This window comes from Cottoperca gobio, chromosome 20 (genome assembly GCF_900634415.1).
Source record: "Cottoperca gobio chromosome 20, fCotGob3.1, whole genome shotgun sequence".
Taxonomy (NCBI): domain Eukaryota; kingdom Metazoa; phylum Chordata; class Actinopteri; order Perciformes; family Bovichtidae; genus Cottoperca; species Cottoperca gobio.
The window spans coordinates 5,389,513-5,411,730 of NC_041374.1; the positions used below are offsets into that span (position 1 = coordinate 5,389,513).

The following is a 22,218-nucleotide window of genomic DNA, read 5'->3' on the forward strand; positions in this document are numbered from 1 at the left end:
GAATATATCTTTCTGAGTCTGTGTGACGAGTAGATCTCTGCAGTCATAGCCCATTACCAAATTACATTGATCTTCTTGTTTCTAAACTAATGTTGAAAGTAATTAAACATTTGTTCTGTATTGGATGAGGGATGATATCATTTGGACCAAACACAACATTAAAACTTCACTAAAGGAGTAATGTTTCCAGAACTATTGTATTAGATTGCCTCATAGTACTTCCAAAACTATTCTGTCTTTTTCCATTGTTTGATAGTATTTTACTGCAAAGAAAAGGATATGGCTGCATTGAATCTTTGATATGAATCTATACAACACTAGTGATCCTGAATCTTTGTTTCCCTGTTCTTTAGCATTCAGTCTCAATTACATTTACACTGGATCACTCAACCATTAATCCAGTGTATTGTATGTTTTTAGCTGGCATCATTTTACCGTTGTTGCTGGTTGAGGTGGATCTAAATGGAACTACTTTGGTTACAGGTACAGATACAGGGCTTGGACTTTTCTCTAATCTTTGCTTAAGTGTGAAATATTGAACAACGTGACCTTTTTGGGTTTTAGAAAGCAGATTAAATGAGCCAATCCAAAAGGTTTAGAGGTCTCTTTGACAGAACTGCTATCCACTCATATAGACATCTAAAATAAGACCAGGTGCTCCAAGTAGACACTGTTTTGTTTTGTTTTTTAATAAGGGGTCACTATATCCAAAAGATTCGGAACCACCGTTTTAACAGTGTGTTGAAGCTTAATCTGTGTTTTTCTTTTCTTTTTTAAATCTTAAAGCGAAGAAGTAAATACAGCTGTTAAAATAATGCAGTGGAGCAAACAGTACAGTATTTCCCTCTTAAATGTAGTGGAGAAGTATAAAGGAGAACATTTTTTATTCAAGTACCTCAAAATTGTAATTGAGTGAACATACTGTGTTACATTGCACTACTGTTTGAATTTGTAATCCCAATTGTGATTAAATACATTCAAACTATTCCACAATCTTACCTCCTGGTACCTGCAGGTCCTTCTAACTTTTGACTGCTTGGGCATCACTGTCTCATATTGTGGTGTTATTTTCCCCACACCCTGCATATCACTGTCTGGATAAGCATCAACCAGACTACGTTAGAACATACTGTACGCTGTGAGCTTTCATGTTATTATAGGCTACTGGCAGTATCCCCCACAAGGTGGCGCAGTTTGCACAGCAGACTGAGCCTGTGGTTTAGGATTCAGTGAGTTACCAGCAAACGTACTAGTTGGAATTGAAACTAACCCCATCTAGTGGCGCTCTGAATGGCCATGTCTTGGGGAGCAGCATTGGAACATCAAGCTTCAAGTTCATGAAGTTTGTCTTGTTCTTGCAAAAATAATCTCATTCCCGAAGAGCTACTAATAGACAGGCAGATTGATCGTATACTGTATTACTAATATTCCATGTTCCTCATTATCCCACAACTGAAATACCATAATAATCACCACAGGGGAAAACGGTAAAAAAGCGAGCATGGACTCTAGTGAAGAATGCAAAAGAATCACAAGTAGAACAGCACCTGTGGTTTGGGAACATCCCATCCATCTTTGAGCACAGGGGGAATAGTGTGTGTGCGTGTGTGTGCGTGTGTGTGTGTGGAGGAAAAAGAGGGAAAGAGGCAGGACATGGTGGAGTATATGAGTAATAGGAGAGACAAAGTAAGCATATGTGACCCATTGACATTGAACGGGCTGCAGTCTGGTTTCAACTGGCCTATGTTGCGGTTCTGTGGACCACAGAAAGCCTTAGGGACGATGGCTTAATGTATCAACAATGACCCACTGAGCACCATTTACTACTATAGCAAGTCACAAATAGCTCATTGTGACAGTAAGAGTGGGGCTCATTAGTAAATGTGAAGCGTATTTTGAAGACAACAGCGAAATGATGCATCGAAGAAAGGAAATAGAAAGCTATCAAGCAAGCAGGATCCTCATACCACTCCTCGCCGTAAAAAGAAATGTAATAGAACTTGGACCTCCACAATTCCAGCCCAAACAGGGAGCCTCTTATCATCCGCCATCTCATCCCACAGCTAATATTTCACTTCAGCTCCCAGGCCCACAGAATGAGAGACGTTTCCATTTCATGTCAGTCATTTCCAGGCCTGTGTGTTACCTGTGTGGTGATAAGTGTTTGACTGACTGGGAGTGTCGTTAGTCACTGTCCGAATCCGAGTGACAGCCACAGATTGACGCTGATGATGAGAGGAGGAGAGGCGCGATGTGTTCAGGGACAGCAGAAAACCACGGTTGATGTAGTGGGAGGAAACTCATTTACACACGTATATATATATGACAAACACAAAGCTATGTAAAAGCATACGAACACTTCAAGGTGGATTCAAAGAGAAGGTATTCCGTCTTTGTAATGACACAATCAAGAGACATGAGGGATCACATACCTTCCTAATTTGTAAACAACACTTTAATCTTAAAAAAGGTGAATAAATCTCAATCAGTTACATTAGCAATATGTCACCGCTTAATATACTTATTCCATTACAAAAATAAAAAGTATACAAATATTATTCATCATTTTTAAATGTTATTGTTCATGTAAACAGTTTTGTTGATTGCAGACAAATTTCACATTTTCGAATCTTCAGCGGTGCAGGTCGGTAAAACTAGCATTTAATTGGAGTTGCTATTGACACCATGTTTCCTCTCTCTCCTATAAATTTATACATTTTCAGTTTACTTTCTAGGAAATTATTGGAAAATATGGGACCCACAAAGTAAACAGTTTACTCTAAAAACCAGAACTATCAAAAGATAATTGTAGGCATGCGGAGAAATAGTTAAAAGATGCAAAGATGGATTTTGTGGCCTAATAATTAGGCCCCACGAGGATCACAACGTTTACAGGGTTTTTCATAAATCATCGGTTGATAACAATGGAAATGGTCCAACTCTAATAATTATTACCTCATAACATTAAAAACTGCCCCAACGTCAAGTGAGGCATGCGAAACACATCTACTGTGCTTCAGTAGATATTTGAAATCTTGTGGTGCTGAAATTATGTCTGGTGAAATAACCATATAAATACCACAGACAAATAATATATTTATATTTCACTTCATTTAAATAAATCTGTTAAAGTGCATTGATATCATATTCTTTCTTTAGGAGTTACCGTGTTGCTGGTCTTGGGACAAGCTGGGCTCCATCTTACAAAAGGTGTAACTGATGCAATCAGCAGTATTAAAGCACCTGGGCCCTGGACTTTACCAAACGCCTGCCACAGAAAGGGGGGTTTGGAGACAGATCGCTTTTCTTTGTGTACAATTGCAGTTCATTTTGCAAGTTTTGTTGTTTATTAAAAATAATGAGTCATTAGTATTTATTTGTGGATATTTATTTGTAGTTATTGGGTTTGGTCCACCCCTTGTTAGAATGAGGTTGTTAAAAAGTTTTGGCCAGCAAGTATATATGTTCCCCTCACGTGTCTGCTCCCTGTTTGCTGGTTTGTTTATTGTCACTCTACAACACAGAATGCAAAGAAACCAAGAACTTATTTTATGATGGAGTACGGAGGATTAGTTGAGGAGTCTTACGTACAGATGAGAGAAGCTGCTCTGTAGTCTGGTCTCAGACATATAACAATCATCTACCAGGAGCAGTAGCCTGCATACGATACGTTTAGGAAACATCAGTAAATGTTTCGATAGTCTACATATAAGTCCGTTTCATGATTTCATATATATATACCTTTTTAATTCCATTAATATGTTTTATTTACCCTACATTGAATATTGTTAAACATATGTTTTAGATCAATTTCATGATGGTGACCCCTCTAGTGGTGGGGAAGCCCTGGAGTCGTGTTTTTACACTACACCAATATTCACCCTATTAGCTCTGTTTTTGGTCTCCACCAACTCCTGAGTGAAATATTTGTCTCTTTAGCTGCTAAAGGCTTCACTGTTCACCACTAACTAGGAGCTAACTGCGTCTGTTTGCCGCTCAGCAGGCATTGTACAGTGGGCTTTCAGAGCTTTTTCTCTAAAAACAGCGGCCTGCTGCTACTGAAAATGACACTATTGGAACAGTGAGAGTGAAGCAAAACATTAAAGTTGCAGCCAGACAGCTTAACAATGGGCTGAAACCCAATGCCAAGCTTCCTAAAGCTGATAAATGATGATGAAGATATTTCACCATGACCCCTTTTACAATAAAACATTGTGTCCTACTAATGGGGGAAATTACACATGCCCTCAGATTCAATCCCAAACCAAACTGTTTTTGAATTAATAAAGATTATAACTAATTATTCTTAATATACTGACACCAGCAGTTGGTTTCAGTTTGATGCATATACATATTACTAATATTTATGCTTATATGCTTGTTCAAGTGGTTAAGTCGTCGTGAGAACAGTGCTGCTAGACAATGGCATGTCAACGTCTAAAAGCCACAGAGGCTAACAATTTAGCAATTTAGCAAGCTAGCGAGCTAGTAGCATAATACAGAAAATGTAGGCATAATGAAAAGATGAAGCCGTGAATATCAACATTTGTTTTCGACATATTATCAAATTATGAAGAAAAACTCTAGCAATATATTAACTTAACATCCTCAGAAATATTTACTTTAATGGCATTTTACAAAAAGGTTGTGCAGAGTAGGGCGTTCATTTTGACACTTCTTGTTCAACACGGTAAACATGCATTTTGTCAGATCTGTGTCCAAGCATATACAGATGTCTTTTCTTTACTGCCCAAATAGCCTTCCCTTGTTGGAGCATTATCTCTATGTACACCTTTTATTATAGCTGTTTTGTGATTGTTGATTTGTGATCAGCTTGCTGCTAACCAAGGTAGCCACTGTAGCTGTCTGAAGCTAATGAGTTGCTAATACAACAGTAACAGTACTAATTCTTCCAATACCATTCCTCATGGAATCTCACCTTCATTGAATATGTTGTCCATTACTATTTTAACAGTTTCACATTTGCAATAAAAACTTTAAAAGAAAATCTACCGTCTTCTACCTTTTATTGGAAGAATGTTTAGCCCGCTGCACGACCCCTGGCATGACAGGAACTTCAAATGAGTCTAATCACAGGAGGCAGCAAATATATTAAGTAATGATGATGATGCAGAATCCAGGGAGGAATAAAGTTTGCAACACTTTTTCAGTCTTTCAAAGACAAATAACACCTCAGTTTGCTTTCACCATTTGTCTCAATATGGGCCAACCTGGGAAAGAAAGAGAGGAAATAATACAGTACTACAAGGCCATGAAGTTCAATCTCTGGACATCTCTGGAACATGTTTTCACCCTCACGGTCTCTACGCTGCCTTTTACCCCCTCTTCCAAAAGCGAGGCAGTAAGCCGTGAGATGGATTGGCTGAGTGTTGCAAGGTTTCTAAAGGCGAGCAGTCTGACTGCTGCTCTACCTGAGGAGCAAAAAACAAAAGAGCCATCTCTACCTGTAGGACTGTGGGAGTCAAGGCTTTGATCTGGACCAGAAAGAGAAATATTTGATGAAATATTGATGCTTTTTTTTTTAACTGTGTCCTGTGGGAGCTCAGTCTGCTCTCAGGATGTGTGCGCTGATGCACAATACTGCTCTGTGCCTCGCTAGATGAGAATGGACTTGTCTATGCAGCTCAAGGAGTCTTATCGGTCCTAATGGGCCTAATGATGACCCCCCAGTCGGGGCCTGTATCAATCAGGGACTTTTCTTTGGTCGATCAAAAGAAGAGGCGCGTTTAATCAGTCAACATCTATTGCGAAATACACACACCGGTGATATGAGCCTGACAGCAAAGCTTGCACATGACTTAAATCTTTATTTGGTGTTGGATGGGTAATTGTTTGACCTTGAAACAAAGGTGCAACGGCTTTCAGTGTACATGTTGTATACTTTAAGATACACACTTCTGAGTGGATAATGCATCCCTGGAAGTTCATCAGTGTTCATTTAACGTCCTGAATAATCAGAGTTAATTTGATGCTTATTTTTTCCATTCATTATCTTGAAATAACTCTAACAAATAAATAAACACTGCACATTTTTAAAGTGACTCTTCAGTAATACTTTTTTTGGCGCAGTATTCGAATATTAAGGCCTCGTTAAGCCCAGTATCAGAGCATGTAATATGATTTCAACTTGCCGCTCAGAAACTTTGATTTGAGTTTGTATGAGTGACCCACATTCTTCAAGCAACAATGATCTCCGTGCAAGAAAAAAAAAATCTGAATATTGATAATTGCCCAGAGTGCTTTTGTCTGAAAGTTAAGAGGGCAACACACTCCAATCAGACCGGAAAAGAGAGTGAAAGACGAGGGGGGGATTTATCACTCTCCCATGCTCACGTTCATACACAGAGATAGACGGCGGGCATAATGACTTCTGTGGAAAAAAGCAGAGCGATTATTTAAACTTAAAGGAAAAGGAGAAAGAGGCAGAGAAACGGGTCGAATGGGGGAGGAAGGAGGGGTCTTAGGAGGAGCCAGGGGCAGGAGATAGTCTGGGAAAGGTCTCGCGTTAAAGTGGAATTAACATGCCTTTCCATTGGAATCCATTAGATAATCATATTCATACCACACAAGGCACCAAACCCTCTCTGTTTCATTATTCCCTTTTAATTCAGCCTGATAAGGGGGTGCAGGCGTCGTGGTTTTATTATGTCGTCATTTGGAATCCACATGAAATCCCCACGGGATGTTATCACGGGGAAATTGCTTAAATAGCCCAAGTGGATATAGTTTGGCGTTTATTATTTCTGACGGATTCAAAATAACTGCAAATATCCTTTTCTGATTATTGGGGGCTGAGAGTCTTATCACTCATTCACACTAATGGGCCCACTCAAGCCACCCGATACCTCCGGCAGGGGTGGGGCGGGGGGGGGGATGATGGGAGGAGAAGAGGGGAGTGCTGTGTTTAGTCTCCTGAATGTACAAGTGTGTACAGGTACAGTACATGTGAGAAAAAGGAAAGGGAGGAAGAAAAACCAACTTCAAACGGAGAAGGGAAAGAGGTAGAAAGAGTCGTTTTGAACTCTATGTACGCAGCTTAAGGATGGATAACAGTGGGCTAGAGGTCACCGAAGCTCTCCTTTGTGGTATGTTTGTTTGGTCCCAAATCTCTGGTCCCTGGCAAACAGGCCAAGTGTCGAGTGGCTGTAGCCATTTGTCGGTTGGCACACTTGTAGTCCTTGTAGTCCTAAAATTAAGAGCAAGCAAAACACTTGAGTAATCCTATCAGGACGCTATTAGACAGAGATACAGACAGGAAACATGGGGAGTAAAAGAGCGGGACAACAAGCAACAGAGTATATTTTCAGTTTTATGGTTGCTGTTCGTTTTGGACACTAGATCAAGATCAATTATAAATAGTTTGTGTTGTTTGTATGTGGGAATATTTTGACTGAAATACAATTAACTGACAAAAATCTCATTCAGCCTTCAGCCAAAATGATCCTTTCCACGTCCGCAGGTTACACAAGGGTCCGCCAGGGTCCGCTAGGGTCTGCATGACGTAAACATCCGATGTTGTGTGCCCTTGTCTGCTACTGTACTACTACTGTCTACTATCTACTGTCAAGAAAGTCGTATAAGCAGAACTATTATGCATCCATGGTGTCTGCAGCTGCCATGTACACGTCCACTCAGGAGTATATCAGGCCCTTTGGAGGCATCAAGCCATGCCTGTACATTTAGTTTTTATTCGTACGGACGGGAAACATGAGGAGTGAGAGGGAGGATACAACTCAGAGCCAGATTATTGCTGCCTTCAAATGAGTTTATGGTTGCGACATGGTAAGTCGTGTACACGATATAACTTAACAAACTGTTAATTGTTACCGTCAGCGTCTAGAAGCCACCGAGGCTAACAATTTAGCGAGTGGGTAATGTAATGCAGGAAATGCAAAGGGATAATGACAGATGAAAAAGATGAGGCAGGTGGGAATATCAATGTTTTCCTGCATATTCTAAAATTACAAAGGAAAATATTGTACGACTAAAATTACATTATATTAACTTTCCATCCATCGAAAATGTAACTTCCGTGTTCCAACGTCCGGAATGACATGGCACGACTCGTGAACTCTGAGCATGAAAATGCTGCTTACACATAACACAGTGGCATTCTGCATAATGAGTACTATTACTTTTGATACTTAAAGTACATTTTCCTGCTTAATCCTTCTACACTTAAGTAACATTTTGAATGCAAGACCGTTACTTGCAATACAGTATTTTCATTCTCTGCTGCTGCTTTGTTTAATTAAGTAAAATACCTCAATAGCAACTGAAGACACTTGAAATATTCCTTTATCTTAAAATACTGCCTTTCTGCTGTGACAGATACAGGAGCCTCTGTCATTCCTCTGTTCATGCAGCCAGTGCATTTCCAGCAGTGACATCTGTGTGAATATAATATGCTTATTCTGCCGTATCCATTTCACAGTGACATCTGTCCAGTGGCGAAGAATTAAAGGCAAAAATCCAAATGCCTACACAACATTCTGCCAAGTATTGATTTACTGTTACTCGTGTAACATACGCGGACACACTGAGCACTACATTTTATTTCAGCGAGATCATGGCTGAAACACGCTCTGTCAGTTGGTCATTTTTTGAAAAAACTAAACAAAAGCACAAGACGCAGACGTTGTTCTTCAGTGCACATAATTTATTTTTGGAAAAGTGACAATATGTGTGTTCATGAATGAGTGTGTGCATGCTTGCGATTGGTTATCGTGTGTGTGTGTGTGTGTGTCTGTGTTTGTGAGCGTGCCTGAACAAACAGTAGTTCCTTCTTAATTGGGGTGAGATCAGGGGCTTACAGAGGGCCAAGAAGGGACCCGAACCCCTTTTTTTCTCCTCCAGAATCGCTTTGGCTACAGAGGTGCTTTTGATGTGTGCTTTGGCTCTGCGAGCCTTACTTTGGAATATGTTCTTGGGAGACCATTGGTTACTTGCCTCCAGGCAGAATCTCAATCCCCAGGATCCTGGCCCTCTTTGATGAAATACTTTCGGGAGCCGCTAACCCTACTGATGCCCATGTGCACCCCCTCCCTCCTCCTTTACCCTCATGTTCTCCCCCACCTCCACGTTCCTCGGATTCTCTTTGAGAGACTCATAACAAGGACTTTATCTCTGTGTAGTCCAGGCCAGATGAGCGCTGCCTGACAAACTGACAGGAGAATTAGTCGTGTCTTACAGAGCACCTTTGACTGTCTCCTCTCTCGGCCCGACTTGCTGTCATCACGGACACATGCATTTCCATTGTATTGACACTGATTTATATCACAGCTCAAATTCTAACATTGTGCATGTGTAATATTTCTGTATTTTTATTATTTTTTAATTACAACCTTATTTATTTTGTCTAGATTGTAATTTAAAATCGTCAAATATAAACATTGCTTCTTTTATTTTGACATGTTATGGATCATAAAGAAAAGATGCATCAATATCTGTTGCTTTATTGATGAATAGAGACACTAGTTGAAACTGTAATATTTAATATAACTTCTTAAAGAAGCAATTTTAACATTCAAAATCCATCTTCTTGTCCGACAAAATCAGAATCAAACATTTGAAGGTTTATTGATATCAAAGCTGTTGACAGTTGTGACAGAGGGCTCTGATTGATTACGGCAGTAATTAGTCAATGCAGACTTTATTTGCATAATAAGCGTCAGAATAGTGGTAATAAAACATTCCTTAGAAAACAGAACATTCCTTTAAATGACAGACTTCCATATTTGCTGTGGCACCTAATTGGATGTGTTTTATAAGCAGGATAAATGCACTAACTGTGTCTTGATGGACTTGACCTCTCGGCCACACACACACATTCAAATCCTGGTTAAACGATTAACCGGCGATTTTCCTCTCCAAACTCCCACCTCTTCATTGATTGAAACAGCACCCTAAAGACCTCTCTTACCACATAATTTCCCTGTATATTGATTATGTATATTGATTATAACCTAACCCTACAGGAAGGCTTTCCTCTGCTTTTCCGCAGCATTAGGTATGACTCTGGGCTGAGCCCAGGAGGCATTTTTAGTTTTCATAAGTTGACAGTTTCCAATATGTGAGCTCCATAATATAAGGTGGATAATTGAGGAAAAGACCTGTGTGAAAAACCTGTATCAAAGAAGTAAAAAATGTCACTCGAACTTCACGGTTTAATTGAATTACTAATCAAAAATCCTATTATAATTATAAAACAAACATACACGACACAGAATGTATCTGCCTGTTTCTGTGATTCTCATAAGCAAATTTAAACAAACAGTTGTCATGTGATTCATGGCTTAAACTTCAGCAAAATCATTAATAAATTCCATTTGTGAATGTTTTTAAAGTATACACATTATGCTGAATGTAATGTCATATATGTCTCTTAAGTTTAATTATAGGGTTTTTTATAAAGCAACATATTTCTTGCCGCTATTTAAACTTTTGTGAAAAATGACTAGGTAACTGAATGTTACCATACAGTTACAGTTGCAGTTTTAGCACGTGCAATCATAATTTATAAAGCAGAATCCCGGTACAATCCTTGATGTGGTCCATTGCCTACCCAGGTTCATTCAAACACTCATAACTAAGTTACATAGACAGACAAGGAGACAACAAACTGGAAAATAATAGCAAACATGATCAAAATCAAATTTCTAGTCTGTGAAAAACAAATATTTTCATTTTCTAAGTTGGATCAGTTGTAGACTTGTGTTATAAAGGCCTATGGAGAAAGAGGAATGAGGGTACACTTAGTTTAATGTTTGTTAATGCTCCATACGTTGTAATATTAAGGCTAACTAGGATTTAAGTTTGAAAAAAATGTTGGTTTAAAGAAAGGAAAAAAGACAGGAAAAAGGGGTACACAAAATAAATAAAAAAGGAGGGAGGCAGTGAGTAAAGGAGGGAGCAATCCGAAGGGAGGAGTCAAGCGAGGGAAGGAGCAGCTGGAGTCCCACACTTCGCCCTCTCTCTTCTCCTCGAAAAAGCGCACTAAATGTAATAACTCTCCATGCGCTTCTCTGACGCTTATGTTATTTTTACGCACATATGCGGTCTGCTATCGGCAGATATTATCGGCAGACTGATGGTGTTAGTCCGGCGGTGGTTGCACACAGCAAACTGTGAGAAGGAGGAGAAAGACAGGCAAGAGGAAAAACTCTGGCAGCGCCGCTTTGGAGTTGGAGTTGCAGCGTAAAAAAGAAAGAAAGTCCCAGGCAACTCTAGAGGCACATCTGCAATTTAAGAAGAAGAAGAAGAAGCCGAAGAAAGAAGACACATTTTTTTTTCTGTGAAGATAAAAAAAAGTCAAGAATAAGAGGGGAAATCACCCAAAAAAAAAGTAAGTAATCCATTATTTCTTTTACACACAGGCGGAACATTGTTGCGCTTATTTGTCTACTTTTAAAGTTTGGAGGAGCAGTTAGACTTTGTAAAGCAGGGGAGGTTTCACATTTCAAAACGATGGAATTTCATACTATGTAGACATGAAGTGGATTACCGACAGAGAAAACTGGTAAGAAACACCATCTTTTTAAACAACGATGAAAGCTTCGATCCCCCAAAAACAGCCCGAAAAAGCAGCACAGACTTGTTTTACACTTGGCCTGGGTGTGTGATTTATGCTCTGTGAAATAAGTGTTGGTTGTTAGAAACCCCGGATGGCACACTTAACAAGTATCCGACAGACAGATGTGCATTTTTTAAACTAGTTTGAAGTTGCATAAAGTAATAGGCAGTAATAGGAAACTTGTTTTTTTAATCTTTGGTGTGTTAGACAGAAGAAACACGTGTAATACTGTTGGGAGTTTTGAACTGAACTTCTTCAGACATGAAACTTTATTGGACTTTTGCCTAAAGAAACGCGCGTGGGGGGAGGGGGAGGGAGGCATGCATATTTATGTGCGTGTGATCATATTTCAGTGTCTGTTATTGATTCGGTTTATCCTCTTAGAGTGTGCAGACCTATTGAAACAGTTACATGCACATGCTCAGACACTATTTTATATTTTAAAACCCAACCAAGCCTGTGACTGACCCTTGCCTTGACCTTTTAACATTTAGACATATTTTATTGATAATCATTGTACAACATTTCTACATCACTGGTTTTTATAATATTTTCTAAACTTAAAAAGTCAATTTGAAGCCTTTTTTTTATACACAATAAATATTTGCACTACAAAACAAATGTCCATATTAACAGCTCATATATTTTCACATTGAGCTGGTGTTTTTAAACATGGGAAATTGCGGTGCACTTTCCTTTTTATTATTTAATTAAGTATCAGTATCTGATAACTTGACAGAGTCAAAACTATTTAGATGCAGGAAATCCTTCAATTTAAATCTGGCAATTTGATTTGTATTAGAAAGTTTTTAAATTATTATGTGCTTCCTTCAACAAAAAAAGAAAAAGGAAAAATGTGTTAGGATACATCATAGCGTGCTTGAAGGCATGTGCTCAGAGAAATTTAAGCCCATTACAGTGGGGGTCTGTGGCCCTGCAGGGGTCCATGTGGGGAGTTTTATGGGGCCCCAAGCAGAATTAGAACTGGTTTAAGTCACTATTTATTTTTATTAGTATTTACTGGATTCATCACAATTAAAATGGATAAGAAGGACTGATACAATCAAAGGTTTGTTCCTTTTATAGACAGCCCTTCATTTAAAAACACTAAAACAAACTCACATGGACTTGTGCAGGGCGAAAAAGAAATCTCTCTGAACAGAAATCTGTCTTCGTTTTTTTGGGGGTCCGGGACTTGAACACATTTGAGAGCCCCCAAGCCTCCACATGTGCGGATATTTGTTTGAAACTTTCCCTCCTGTCCTCGCCAGCTGTTCCACATTTTATCTGCTTGTCTGCTCTCGGGTTTCATACAGACGACGAGGGTCCGAGGTGCTCAGCCATGCGGTGCAGCTCAAATCCTCCTTTTTTTGACACTTGGCAAATTATTAACGGAGGTCTGGCTGCCTTGAGACGGAGCAGTGAGCGAACACACCAAATAAGATGTTTAACAGCACAAGTTCACACAGATAAAAATCTCCTTTTAGTTATTTTTATGAGGCTACTCCATCATTCATCTTTACTGGGGATTTGGCTTTGAGCAAGAGTTTTCGCAGGTCTTAGTTCCATTTATCTAATAAAATAAAAAAGGGACTGTCACATAAACTGTCATTTAATATGTCTAATATTTTTTATTTATAATAACAAAATAACAGGGCCTACAAGCAGGAAATAAATCACTGTCATGTCAATGATTCAGCTCAGTTAATATGGAAAAGAATGAGGAGACGGATCAGGCCTCACTCAGGGTCCAAGCTTAATATTTTATATTGTGAAATGACATCATGTGAATCATTTGAAAATGTAATTTCCTTTATTGAGATTAAACAAACAGTGCTGTACATTTCTCCCCAATATGTTTTTTTTTTTTGTGGCTTGTGACTTGTTAATCATTTTTTAATCAAACTGATACTTAAAAATACATTATAATTGCTTCTATATAATTAGTATGTGAGGCCAAAATTAGGGATGTCATTTGATTTTAATTATATAAAATATAAGATATGAGACATTTTTATTAGCCATAACTGAAATTTGATTAAATAAAATCTCAGGAACTAATGACAGAGAAATCTATGACATGTTTATATTTAATATTCTATAGAAAAACTTTAAACATAACTGTCACATTTCTGTTTTTACACAGCATGTGGATGTCGGTATTTTTCTTCTTCTAAGTATTTGATATATAATAAAACATATAAAACAGCTTCATATCATACAAAATAAATCCCAATCAAATAATAAATATGTATGAATATTATATAAGGAAACCTATTTTTTTGTACTATTACATTTTAACTAAAGAAACTACCAATGGGGATACTGATGTCAAACAGGTGCACCTTTCCCTAAAAAAAAGGAGTTGGTCTCATTATGATGCAGCAGCAGTGATGAATGCAGCAGTGTTTAAGATGCTAATCTGCTGGAATGAGATGCACAACTCCGAGCCACTCGCTTACTGTAGCCAGCAGAGATGTATCATAGCCGCTCTCTGCTCCTTCAGCTTCACGCGCGAGGAACAGGCGGATAGCGTTTCCCTCTGCAGGAGTCAGTCCGTCAGATAGCAGCAGCGTACTCTTTTATCTCAACTTTAAGCAATCCTTTAAGTAGAATTATGCATTGTGACATTGGCCCAGTACACCCGTGACCTGGCGACCTGGCAGAATAAGGGCTGTCATGTTAATGCAGGGAGATGACATGCTATTAGCTTTTGAGGTATGGCCCTCTTCTCTTTTTTAAGGGCCTTGCATTCACAGCTAAAGGCAGGTTCTGTCTTCAGGCCTTTTACACCCTGCAGGAAGAATACCTGTTATCAAGTTTGTATGCTAGAGGCCCTAATGAGCTGTGTTGTTGTGCTAATGCTGTGACCTGAAGCCCTCAAAGAGGTGGCAAATGTTTTGTTAAAACGAGGGTAATGTGAGGAAGTTGATTTTCCTTAAGATAATGAGGGCTGTAGTTTATTTTTAGTGTGAGCTCGCTTGTTTTTCTGCAGGTGTTTTTATCCTGTTTTATTGGGAGGCTATAGGAATCACACAGAGGTGTAAATAATGACAATTATTTTAAGTTTTAAAATACACAGAAACCATCTGACCGGTGAAAGTTTTTCAGTCATTCTCTGTATAATTTGATTAGCTGTTGCTTCCCTTGCATGTAACATGAGTAGTTGGGTAGATGGCCCCCAAAAGAAAACTCTCACTTTGATGATTTGGTACTTTGATATGTTGACATCAAATGAAACAGACACAGTGGGGAAAGGAAGAGGACAAGTCAGACAGAGGTAGTGATTGAGGAAAAAGAAAAGAAAAAAGGCTGTGCATGAGAGCGGGTGGAAATGTGTGTGTGTGTGTGTGTGTGTTTGCTGGTGGGGTTTGCGAGGCACGGAGGAGTGCTATGAAAAGTTGGGCTGAGATGGCAAACCTGAGACGCGTCAAAACGTCTGGATGCATTTGCGTGCGAGCAGAGACAAGAAGGGGTCTTCGGGCGCGCAAGGGCTTCTCCTTGGCCTCCTAATCCCCAGGCCCAGCCATCCCTTCAGGGCATGCCTCAGATCTGGCTCTCTGGCTCTCCGCGCGGACGACCCAGCTCCGCCAGCAGATTTAATATGCTATGTGTTCCTGCTCCCCCGGCTCCCCTCCACCTCAACCATCATTGTCCCAGAGCGGGACCCCCGCTCCCCGCTTCAAGGAGCCTGCTAAAGGCACCTTTCAAGCCGGGTGATGTCTTTGGATAAGGCGTTCGTACGATGTGGGGAAAGTGGTGATGAAGAGGGTGCGAGACTCGAGATATCACACTGTAATTTTAGATAAATATATTACACACACACATGAATCTAAATACACTTGAGGATTTTGCAAACAGCATACTGACAACATTCATACACCTCAACCACACTGGAACTGCATGCATGTACATGCAATCTGCTGCTCATACACACTCTCGATCTTCTTCTCTTACTCATACACAAACATGTTTAGTTTTTATTTTGTCTCTTTTTCTTTTCCCCTCTCAAGTGGAAGCAACTTTTTTTTTGTATTTGTCTTAAGAAATAAGAAATGGGAGGAAAAGAAAGTAGGAGCTCAAGTTGCCTTAGCAGAGGCTGAGAGAGGGCTGGTTTGTTTTCCGTGGCTCTGGCCTGTTGGAAACTCCAACTGGACCCGACAATTAGTCTGGTCAACTGCTCCCCCAGAGTGAGGCACCAAAGACGGCAATAAAAAAAACGGAAAATAAACAGTGAAAACAGTGTAATGGAAAATTAAGTTAAAATAAAAATGTTCAGTGAGAATTAAATTCTTCTAAATACTCCCTAACCACAATCAAGTGATTTGAATTTACGATCGATCGAGTTGTGTGTGACAGCTTAACATAAACCCCGGTGTAGGTCATGGTACATTTTATTGCAAATATGCCGGTTTGTGTGCGAGAATACAGAGTGTGCCAGCTAGCGGCTGCGTTTTCTTTCCTCACACACTTGAGGAGAAACAGGACAGGTCACGCCTGCATGTGGGCGCCGCTCATCCCCTCCTCTGTTTGCTGTAGCCGCCGTAAAAATATCTTTAAGTCTGCGGTGTGAAGTGTAACAGCAAGAGGTGAAGTGCTTTGGTTTGGGGCCCATTTGCTTGTGCGCTGCATGTAAAGTTGAGCGCCTAAAGACGCAGTTTCCCAGGGCTGGGGCTGTTATTGCAGATGTGGCATTGTGTCAGCTTTGATGAGAGCCGGTTGTGGCATCCGTGAGGGGGTCTGTGCGTTCTCGGCCGGGGTGGTGATTGGGGGACAGATGAACTGGCCGCTTGCTGTGAACAATGATCTGTCACTTACCCCCTGCCTCTTGAAGTGTGAAGCCATGAGTCAGGCTCTGTCTACTCCAAGACACCAGTACGCACACACTTTTTTTCTGTCCACATTATTTGAACTGAGCAAGAGCTCTATTGTTAACTGTGCATCTTCTAAACAAAACTCCTGTCCTTACACCAGTAATTAAGTTATGCATTGTCATGCAATAATGCTCACAATGTGAACCCCATGTGTTTGCAATCTCATGCTGCTTGTAGTTGTCTTTCAGTAGGAGTTATCCCTGAGTATTGCTGCATCCTGGAGTGGAGGTCAAGGAGGGGTCTATTGTTTGAATGTCAAATGTAAATCCTAGGGTTAATACCTGAAAGAAGCACAGGCCCGGACATTCTCTCTCCTCTCCAAACACGTTTAGATGAGTACCTCTTCCCCCACTCTGCTCCTTCATTTCAGTCTGCTGCGGACTTGGGGCAAGTTGGAAAAGGAGGGGAGCGGGCATCCCGTATAAACCCCTCTAGTGTGTTCTTCTCAGCAATGAATGCTAACAGACCCTGGCTCTAATAATGCCTCATTTTAGAAAAACAAAAGGGGGAACTCTACTATCTGAGCAAATTTCTGCCCCAACCTGAAAGAGCCCTCCTTTGACAGCGCAGCATTTGAAGACTAATCGTTTTTTCTCATGCAAAGCACGCTGTTTTAAGAGCCCGGGCCACGGAAAGAGAGGGGGCTGTGTTTTAACAATACTCCGCAGGGAGTGAGGAACAGGGTTTGGGGAGGGGAGGTAGGGTTGAAGGGGAAGGGGGGGGGGGGATTCCTCTCTCCTTTGCTCCTCAGACAAAGCCCAGTTCCTTTCAGGGTTGCATGGGGGGTAGGGTGCGTGGGGAAGAGGAGGGAGCATCCAAGAGTTTGAGTTCCTTGAAAGAGAAGGACTCCAGCCGCTTTTAATGACAGTTTGTCATCATGGCTCCTCCACCTTCCAGGGGAAATGTAGGTCTGGCCTTGCAGTGACAGGCCTGGAAAGAAGTAGGCCTGAGAAAATTTATAGAGAAACAGAAATATTAACGTGTACATGGGGCCCTAAAACGGCTTTGGCTATTCCTGGCAGACTGGTGTTTTTATTAAGAGGGGTCGACATGCTTTGGAAATATATCTTATTCATGAAGAAAGCCAGGTTAGACTTCCCAAAGAATTCATTATATTCCCCCAGATGCGGCTTTGCCGGTTGCAGCCGTCCCTCGGAGGACGTGGAGCGTGGAGCGCGACATTGTAAAGCCTCCCTCAGTGGGCACGGGAGTGCGAAGGGTTCCATTTGTCAAAGGTGCTGGAGTCTTTTTCCCTCCTCAACACTTTCCCGGCTCAGTCTCAAACTCATTGTCTGAGCAAAGGCAGGACATTAGTCACCGCAACACCACGGGAGCCTGCAGGGCTAAGGACCAGTGCTCTAGAGCCCGGGCTGGGACAGAGGGGAGGAGCGAGGGGAGAGGGAAGAATGGAGGGAGGGAGGGAGCGATGGATAAGGTGAGAGAAGGGCAGGAAAGGATGAGGAAATGTGGGGTAGATGGAAAGTGAGGAAGAGAGAGGAGGAGAGCGCAGAGTATGTGTGTGGGAGAGGGAGAAAGACCATGGGGGGGTTAGAGGGAGTGGAGTCTGTAGCGCTACCTCAGGGCTCAGTGTGTAAGCCCCTGTCTACCCCCCAAAGCTGCTTTCACAAAGAGATTTACAAGACAGGTCTCCGGTGTGCTTTGCTGCCCTGCATTATGAGTGAGTGAGTGTGTGAGTGTGTCAATGTGTGTGTTGCTGAAATTGACCCTTTTTTTTTTTTTTGCATCATCTATGCAAGAAAGATATTCACCCAATTTTACCAATCCAGGCAGGTCAGACTCACAACAGCCCCAGTGGAGGAGTGTGAACAGCCTATTCCCCCTGGTGGTGGGGTGTGTGTGTCTGCGGGTGTGTGTGCATTCATGTGTGAATGTATTTCACAGATTCACACATACAAGGGATCCTGTTAGCTTTTGGAATTATTTATAAAGCCTGGCTTTTGTGTGGCGCTCTAAGTCCCTGTCTCCTCCCATTACTGCCTATGACTCTACCTGGGCTTCCTTCAGCCCCCAAATGCTCCCTCAGCCACCCTCCCAGCACAAGGAGCTGAGTTTGGTGTTATATCTAAATCCCTTTGCAGCCATTAGTTACCCGCGAGAATCACTTTCTCTTCTCTCTCTATATACTGGCTAAAGATTTGCTCCTCTGGAAAAAAAATGTTTTTTTCTTTTAGAAAGTCATAATCTGTGGAGACAATCTATACAGACAGAGTCATACCGACCCATCCCATATGGCCATGATTCCCCTGTAATCCAGGAGAGTTTCTTTTCCCCTTTTTCCTGCACGGACGGAGCGGGGGTGAAGGTTTTAGTGTGTTTGAGATGGTTTATGCTAATGTTGCCTTTATTGAAACAAGCTGGGATGTGATTATAGTCCTGCTCGGTACATATGAGCAGCGAACTGCTCTAGTTTCCCCGTCTCCCTCTGGCGTAGAGATCAATGCAAACCAGCTAACGCAGGGTAATAAGCCATTAGTACACACATTGTTGGAGAGATTTACATACATCGACCGGAGAACTGATAAACTAGGTTCCGTGTCCTAGAGGTTAGAATTATTGTGTGTGTGAGTGATTAGCTGAATGAACATGTGTGTGAACCATCTCTTCCCTCTTGACTGCCAGTCCTGTGTGATAGGTGCCAGATTGCGTAGCTGGGAGCCAGGTTGTCTCTGCTTGTCAGGAGAGCAGGGTGGAGGAGGGGAGATGCGAGGATGATTACACTGTACACTGTTCCTCTGATCTGATTCATCACTAACTGTCTCTCCTGCAACGGGTGAACTTATTATCCCTGTCTCAACTTCCACCGTGGAGCCAGCTGCTCTCCATGCTTCCCAATTAACCCCAGGCACCCGTCAAACGCTCCAATTAAGGCCTCCTCCTCCTCCACAAATTTATTTGCCTGCGTTAGCCGGCCCGACTCCGGTCGGGATGCTCGAGCGTGCGGAAGGGAGTGAGTGAGTGAGCCGGCAAGCATCGAGCATGTTTGTTTAGGAGCTGTCCTAAGCAATGGTGTTACAGCTCCCAGATTTATTCGAGGCGGGGTTGCAAACAGCTGAAACGAGTAAATACACCCAGATGTTTGGCTTCCTCACGATCGAGTCGGCAGGGCCTGAGGGGGCCGCCTGTCTAATGACAGTCTTGTTCCTCGCTCTTTATGCCGGGGATTTTCAGGGGGCCATTTTGTGACTGTGCCTTTTGGAGTTTATGGGAAGTTTTTTGTCGAACACTTGGCAGCACTGTGAGGTTTATGGCATCTCATTCCAGTGCGATATCGTCTCGGTATTTGAGTTGCGTGAGTCTATCTCACTGGGAGAGTGAGTGAGTTTCTTCTGCTCAAACTCAGCCTTTCAAAATCCAAAATATTCAGCTATGTGTTTCTGATGAGCAACAGTGTGTGTGTGTGTCGTGTTGCTGTAGGTAGGGTACAGGTTTTTGCAGCACTGCCAAATCCTCTGAGACTTCCCGTGTGTGTGTGTGTGTGTGTGTGTCTGTGTGGAGCATACGAGCTGGCGCAGAGGGATGGGGGGGCTCTGTGGCTGATATGAAAGTGAAGGGAGAGAGTTGTCTCCCAACACTGCCGTGGGGAGAGCCGTCAGGGAGCTAGAAGTCTCCGGGACTCCCTGTGAGCTTCAGCTGTCTTTGATCTCACACCTCCGCTGCAGTATACTCCATACTACTCTATAGAACACACTCTCGCCTGCCGCCAATCCTGCAACACAGACCCACAGTTCAACTTGTATGCTCCACTTACAGACCTGCACAAAGGCCCGTGAACCCACTCAGTGTTGTGGTTCCAGATGAGAGCACTACTTAGACAGTAAAGTAAACTTAAAACAGAAACTACAAGAAGTCATAATGAGAATATTGGGACTATTTACATCATCAGTTAATATTTTTTTTACCATTAACAAATAAATAATTGAGTGTATTAAATGGCAGAAATGAGTGAAAAGTGGCCATTAGAAGTTTCCAGAGCTCAATGTAATGTCTTCAAATGTCTCATTGTTCATGTTTTATAAGCCCAAACCCAAAGATGTTCAGTTATCTTTGATATAAAACAGAGAAAAGTGAGATATTTTCATTTCCGAGCAGCTGGAAGCAGCAAATGTTTGGCATTTCTTCTTAATAAATAACCGGTTCATCATTGTTTTTCACAAGTGTGATTCATTGTTCTTTTATTTTATGACCAGCACAGCCACCTCATTAAAAGGCATGTACTGTGTGTTGAGTGTACTCCCTTCCCTTTTACTCCTGTCCATCACTGACATGTTGAAATAAGGTTGGAGTGCTGATAGAGTGACCCTATTTTACTGTATTTTATTCCACCCGTCTGATGAAAGATAAGGAGAATGCGAAGATACAGCAAAATCATTTTGTTTCTGCATCTTTGGAATGTGTGACCCAGTGTTACCCTTTTGGATATGTTCCCATCCACACAGGAAATCTAGCATTAAAGCGATGCCATGTCTCCCTTTTCTCTTCCTTTTCCCCCTCGCTCCTGCATTCCTCTGACTGACTGCAGCACATTTCAGGACAGCTTCATTCAGCATTCCTTTACATGCCGATTTGTTTGCCCTCCCCTCTTATTTTTTTCCTGCAAGTCTCCCTCTCTTTAGGTCCGGCTTTATCATACCAGAGCCAAACACCAAGACAACTTCATCTCATGCAATTTTCACCCCTTTAATTCGGTTTAAATGGCATGGCCGCGAGGGCCAGAACGGGAATTAATAAGAGCCAATAAAGCTCGCCGCTGGGGCATCGAGGCCAGTCTTTAAGTAAACATTATGACTTCTTGAGGGGGGATTCAGGGGCAGCACTTGATGAATTGTGTCGGAGCTTGGGAAGGGCTAATTTCTCACTTAGCCGTCCTGATGGGGCTAGCTAATAGGCCTTGCGTTGCCTGGCTGTTTGTCTGCTGGCTTTATTATTGTGCATTATCGCGCTGCCCCCTGGCTGTTGTTAGCGCTCGGCCCCGGAGACGCCACGGCCCGTCATTAATCACATAGCAGCACTGACTCACTACGCTCCAGCACTTATCCCAATGACACAAAGGAATGAAGGAAAAGGAGATAGAAAGGAGGAGGGAAAAATCGAGAGGGAACTTCAAGCACTAGTGGGCAGGACAGTTTCGCGATGACTCCGTTACCTGTAACTGTGCAGGCTCCAGATTTCTCTCAGGAAGTTGCCTCGAACACTGTTTGTTTCACTCTTCTGTCTCAGTCTTAGTGTGAAGACCTTCTGTCAAAGCCATATATGCTGCCACTACACTCACACGCGACCATCCATCTGCTTGATCGTTCTCTGAGTGCACGTGTGAGGAGGAGGAGGAGGCAGAGAGAGTTGTGTGTGAGGTTTTCATCAGTACAGGAATTTCTCTTCCTCCCACTCATCCACTCCCTGGGGTCGCCCCTCTTATTTATGTTCTGCACACAGTGATCACGCTTGCATACTGAGAGGCGCACCTGGTGCATCCAACTCCCATGCAGCACGGCTCACACACTCTCAAACACAGTTGAAGCAGTCCCTCTTCTTCCTCGTGCCATGTTCACACACACATGCATAACATAGGAACTGTGCTCTCAAACAACGTGGTAACATGTACTCTTTCGCTGTGAAAGCAGAGTGAAGAATGCCGTTGTCGCGCTCTCGTTGTGACATCGTGCAGAGTGCTTTCTAAAGCCCTGTATGAAGAATGCCTCCACAAACACAAGACTGTTTTCACTGGAGATGAGA

The 22,218-nt window shown here is 41.9% G+C and overlaps 1 protein-coding gene across 1 annotated transcript in view; it reads left to right on the forward strand.

The window, feature by feature from the left end:
- Positions 1-10,985: 10,985 nt before the first annotated feature.
- gli3 (GLI family zinc finger 3) overlaps positions 10,986-22,218 on the forward strand; it is an 86,911-nt gene continuing 75,678 nt past the window's right edge. Inside the window, 1 exon segment of the mRNA XM_029458140.1 lies at positions 10,986-11,369. The gene's annotated coding sequence lies outside the window, so the exon portion shown is untranslated.